The following is a 5,796-nucleotide window of genomic DNA, read 5'->3' as shown; positions in this document are numbered from 1 at the left end:
AGATTTAATAACTTCTTACACTTCTTTTAATAGTTACAAGAACGTATCCCCATGCATCAAGTCATTATTCTATTCATAGACAAACGACTGGTGAGACCCCTTAAGATCAAACCCTAATTGGCTACCTAACGTGATTAGATTATTCGTAACCTTCTCAGTAATTAATCCAGTTTTCCAACATGAATTAACCAGAGAAATTAACTGTTGATCCGGCAATCATAGAATAAACACAATATTAATCAATCGATAAGCAAGAAAGCAAAATAACGAATTATAATAAGACCTTGAGTTTCATTGACCCCTAGGCAAAATGGAAATAGCTCATGACAATCATGTTTATCATCCAAGAAAATATAGAAGACATGATCTAATAGTGAAAGAACAACCTCTTCGGGTTTGACTTAGTGATAAGAGGGAGCTTAGTATCCCCCGTCTCAGGTTTGAAAGGCTATAATTTCAGTCGGTTTAACCTGTCCTGTGTACTTGTGGTGGGTGGACACCGGTCTATGAGAATTAGTGGGGCGAAATTCAGACAATCCATGTCATGAAAAAAAAAAATGAAAGAATAAAAGAAAATCCGGAAGAAACTCGACAGGTCTCGGGCATGAGTCGTCTTCGATCTTCTCCAAGTCTCCACCACGACTCACATGTTCTTCCTCTTGGTTCCTTGGTCTGTCGACTCCCCCCAAGAGTCACACGTTCTTCTCTCCTTTTCCCCTCCATTACATGTTTTCTCATCTAAAAAGTCCAAAGGAAATTCCTCATATCCCTTTCAGATCCCGAAAATCCGGGTTTCCTAATATTTGAAATTCAATTTCCTAAATTAAAACAAAAGTAAACCCTAAAAATATATTGTCTTCCAGGTTCAGCCTTAAAAAATATTCCGTTACAGAATATCTTCCATTAAATGCATTCACCCTCCGAAGTATATAATTGAATTCTCCAACTGTGCTACTGCATATTTTGAAATGTGCTCCACGGCACATGTTACTGAGGCTTCCTTCCATCTTGTTCAAACAATCTCGAGCCTCGATCACGATCCTAAGCTTCTCCAAACTTGCCCCTAGAAATACCAAACTTGATATCAATAGCCAATATTCAAGGAAAAATCTCAAAAACCAACTCAAAACGACCAAAAAGTAAATGACTCTACTGAAACCGAGCTTAAACTAAACAAAACAGAAACTAACCTAAAATAAAACTCACTCGACGCAACATTTGAATCTTGTCCAAAATATGATTGTTTAACTCAGTTTCCACCAAGTTATTAATATAGTACTGAGTGTCGTCAATCGCACATCCAAATATTGAAAAGAAATTTCTGATTATATAATATGATTGGACTCATCATCTTATTAGTTGAAACTTTTTGGTTCTACAGGACCCCAACTACTTATACGCTTGGACAATTTTCATATAGCTTTCTGCCACTTTATATTATTATTATTATAATAAACAATTAAGTGAGATCCATATCAATATTATGTTGCCAGAAGCCCCCAATTTTTTAGCTTTTAATTTTTTTTTTATATATTATCTTTCTATTTTCAAAATTTGCCATAATCGTTTTTATATTTTTATTTACCGTCCTTCATGAGCTTTTTTAGTTTTTTTTCTTCTTCACATTCCTCAATTACTTTTTTCCCCATCTGCCATGGTTTTTTTTTCACAACAACTTTGAGAAAAACAAATCATATTTATTCTACCCAAAAAAGCGTACTATGTTTAACTTGTAAATAAATAAGTTAAGTTAATTATTTTAATTTATTTATTCTTTGACAATATTAATGAAAAATTTTGCCGAATGAGGAGCACTAGATCATTGATTGAGATGATGAGTAAGGACCACCAGAATGAGAGACTAAACAAGAAAAAAAAAATTTATTTTACTTCTTTTATTGTATATATAATATATAGGCTTGAATACAATTTTGAGAAGTTCTAGTGTAACTATACAAGTTATGTGGATACCAAGTTCAAAAGTAAATTATCTACATAACGTATTGCTTCTATATGGATTATACTTCGAATCGAAATCCGTTATGAATAATTGCTTAAAATTCACTATATCATATTTTCTGTGTTATAGTACATAATATCTTGGAAATTGAATTAAAATTGTGATTTTTAACTCTCGGCCAAAAATATTCTTTTTGGCCCGCAGCATTGACGAAGGCAACTTACTTGGTTATTATTGAAAATGCATAGATACGTATGTGCATGTCGATGTTTCTTATGTTAATGCAATTCTGTATGATCTGGTATAACTGACACATACATATGGTTTCTTCAGATCCTTTCACGGATGGGGATCGATCCGATTGACGCCCAGTGGAGCTTGAGAAACTTTTGAGATAGTTCTGTTCTCCGGCTCGGTTGTCTCAGTTTTTGGGTTGTACACGGTCAAGACACAATAGAGATACAAGAAACCTGGGATGGACACATCATTTAGATCGGGAGGATGAGGTCCTTGGAGGGACAATGAGAACATAAACCTTTCTATTTGGAGGGGCGAATAACACTAATTTCATGAAGATTTGAAGGACGATACACAAATGTCTTTAGAACATTAAAATTTTAGAGGGAAGATGACTTCTCACCTCAATCCTCTTCGATCCATCCCCGGAACAAAGAAACTCCTTGCATCTCGGCCAAACGCAACCATGCAGTTTGATAACCACAACCTGCGGGATTGATCTTTGCACTGATGGATGAGCGACAACTTTTCACAATAAGGATGAAAAGATCAGTGGTGGAAATACTAAGATCGTGACTCTCTTTTAAAGTAATTTTTCTTTTATAAGTAATTATAATAGAAAACCATTTTTTTTCTTGGCTTTAGGGTGAGTTAGGGAGTGCAGTGCTTCTTTCAAAACGACGTTTCGTCCTTATAAGTGGTTAAGAAGTCGAAAATACCCTTTATTCTTAATTAAATATGATGCAATCTAAAATAAAATATAGTAGTTGAAGGACAATATTATCCATTTAGTATTACTCTTCCCATCTCTCTTTCTCTCACCTGGCCGCTTGCTCTTATTTTGCTCTCTTCTCAACCTCCTAATCTCACGTCCCGTATGAATATTGTTTCTTTTTCAAATTCGATCTTTAATTCTTACTTTTTTTTTATCTTAACCTTAATTTTTTTCTTTCTCAACCAAATTAATTCATCCATGAACATATTAAAAAAAATCGTTATAGTTGAAGCACGGTTTGCACGGGTTAGGCCGTGCTATTCCTAATTAGCCACTGTCAAGTCTCAACACATGGAGGCAAGTTCTAATTTTCTACCCAAATTGGCACGTGAGAACAACCCAGCAACTTCCGTTGGATGTTGCCATGTAGTGACATGTTGCTTCTTCGTGTTCTGGACTTCAGTTCTGCTCCATGGCCATTTTACTGGGCTGGGCCTCACTTTAATTTAACCGACCCCGTTATCTCTTCTTGAGCTCATTGCTAACCATTGGGCCCACCAAGGTAAAAGAATTATTGAACTAATTGGGCCGACTCAAAGTATGCAAATATATGGGCCGTCCATCTAATTGCTGGAGTTACATTGGGCGGATTATATATTTATATTTTTTTCTTGAACATTTTTGGTCATACTCAGTAAAGGCTCCGGGTTTTAACATAACTATATAGTCGAGTTGTGCAACGGTCTGGCTACCTAATTCTCGAACGAGTGTGCGGGTCATTATCAGGACCAACTCAATATAAGTCGCATGCAGTAGGAAATCTGATCTGAGTTTCTGATGATTCAGCTCCGAAGACAGGAGTTTGCAGGAACCAATCTCAACATCATAATGTAAATGTTCAGTTTCTACAAACTCATACATTTCGATCGTGTACGTGACAGGCATAGTCTCAAGGTGTGGCGAGATGAGGACTGCGGTAATTAAATCGACAGGGCCACATGGAAGCACGACCATAAACTATAAAGCTTTCCATCGTAGAAGTGGCAGGGGGAAATTGGCAAGTTGGTCTTGACAATTTGGGTTAATTTACGTACACGATATTTGGTCAGCAGGACAAATAATTTGCTTAATTAGTACTATGATTACCGCACTGGTCCCCAATTCAGAAATGACGTGATAGAATCTCATTCCCAATTGATAATATACATAATTTCCTCAGATTTCATATTGAGGTTACCCAAAATCTTCCCCAAGTTATCATGATAAAAGTCGGAAACGATGTACATTAATTGTATATATATGTTTTTGGTCGTGACAAGACAATTAAAAGTATGTGGCTTGATATCCATCAAATATCAGCTTAAACTTTTTAAATGAAATGAGTCTTAAGTCAATTTGAGTCCAATGAAAATTCAATATGAGTTCATACATGCTCGGATCTATTTCCATTTAAAACCTTGAGCTTGTAGGATGTAAACAGGTCCAACCCCTTGTAAACCGATTGGATATTTAAGATGTTATGAAAGCTAGACCTAGACCCCACGCCAACGTGCTAATTATACAACACTTCGCATCTACGCTCTCACGCGATGCATCACTCTATGCGTTACTGCGCTTACTAGCGTGCTGACTTTGAGTCTTGTCCGATCACATCCCAGCTCATCCCAGCTATGAATTCATACTGTACGTGAGGGTGAGTGTCAAAGATCCTTAGATCTCACATTGAAAATATACAAAGATAATCCTGGATTTATAAGAAGGTTAAGTTTCACGTCCTATCAGTTTGAGTTTTTAAGTGAAAATGAGTCCAGGTCACGTATAAGCTCAATGGAAATTTAATATGGTATCAAAGCTCAAGTTACGTGTATGCGCGCCTGTGCGCACCCACACCACGCCAAGTCCAATATATTTGAGTGCAGTCAAAAATGCGTCTTGTGTAAGTTCTCTTTCGTCCGACATGGAAGATGAGTACAGCTCAAGGTCCGTTGTTGATGGCGAATGTTTAAGGGCACATGACAAAGTGTAAACGGAAATATACCATAGGTTGCATGTGAGGGCGACTGTTGAGAATTATTAATCCCACATAGAAAAAATGAAAGAATATATATGGGTTTATATGAGGTTTAGGAACCACCATTTATCAGCTTGAGTTTTTCAGTGAAAATTGACCAATTTCCGTATAAGCCCCATAGAAATTCAATATGGTATAAAAGTCCAGGTTATGCATATGCGTGCTCACGCGCGTGTGCGCACCCACACCACGTCAAATTCTATTATGTCTGAGTGTTGCCAGGAGTGCGCCTCGTGTAATTCCTCCCTCGCCCGAGCATCACGTGTGGACTGGTGTTGAGAATATTAATCTCACATGAAAAATATGAACGAGTATCCATTGATTTATATGTGACTTGAGATCCACCACTCATCAACTTGATTTTTTAAGTGGAAATTGATCCAAGGCCATTTAAATCTAATGGAAACTCAATAGAAAGTGAAGTTTTTGTTTTGCAATTTTACAACGGCTGCTCTATGTTATGTTTTCGATTATCTTTTTCTATGGATATGAAAGAGGTTCATGCACTTAAAATAAGAGAGTGAAAAAAAAAATATAGTGGCGTCAGAATTCTGACTAATGAGAATCAAGTGAAATATGTATCACTATATTATATTATTTTTTCACAGATTTCTTGTATTTTTCTGGAACTTCTAATGCAAGGATAATCACTAGATATATGATTATATGTCAAAATTGCTTTGAGTTAGATTTCCGGTAATTATATGTCATATTATAAAATAAGAAATGACCCATTGGAATTTTTTACACTGATGGGTTCCGGTCTGGCAACCCGATCTCGAACCCAATGGGCTACTCGCCCTCGGCATGGGC

At 36.5% G+C, this 5,796-nt stretch overlaps 1 long non-coding RNA gene across 1 annotated transcript; it reads right to left on the bottom strand.

The window, feature by feature from the left end:
- Window positions 1-295: 295 nt before the first annotated feature.
- LOC116197643 lies at window positions 296-2,691 on the bottom strand. The gene is made up of 3 exons (XR_004155073.1): window positions 2,601-2,691; window positions 2,279-2,430; window positions 296-1,063 (listed from the first exon to the last, which is right to left on the bottom strand). It is a non-coding gene; the product is annotated as an uncharacterized LOC116197643 (long non-coding RNA).
- Between the last annotated feature and the right edge of the window lie 3,105 nt (window positions 2,692-5,796).

The sequence above is a fragment of the Punica granatum genome, chromosome 2 (assembly GCF_007655135.1).
Source record: "Punica granatum isolate Tunisia-2019 chromosome 2, ASM765513v2, whole genome shotgun sequence".
Classification (NCBI taxonomy): domain Eukaryota; kingdom Viridiplantae; phylum Streptophyta; class Magnoliopsida; order Myrtales; family Lythraceae; genus Punica; species Punica granatum.
This window is presented reverse-complemented; position numbering and strand designations above follow the sequence as displayed.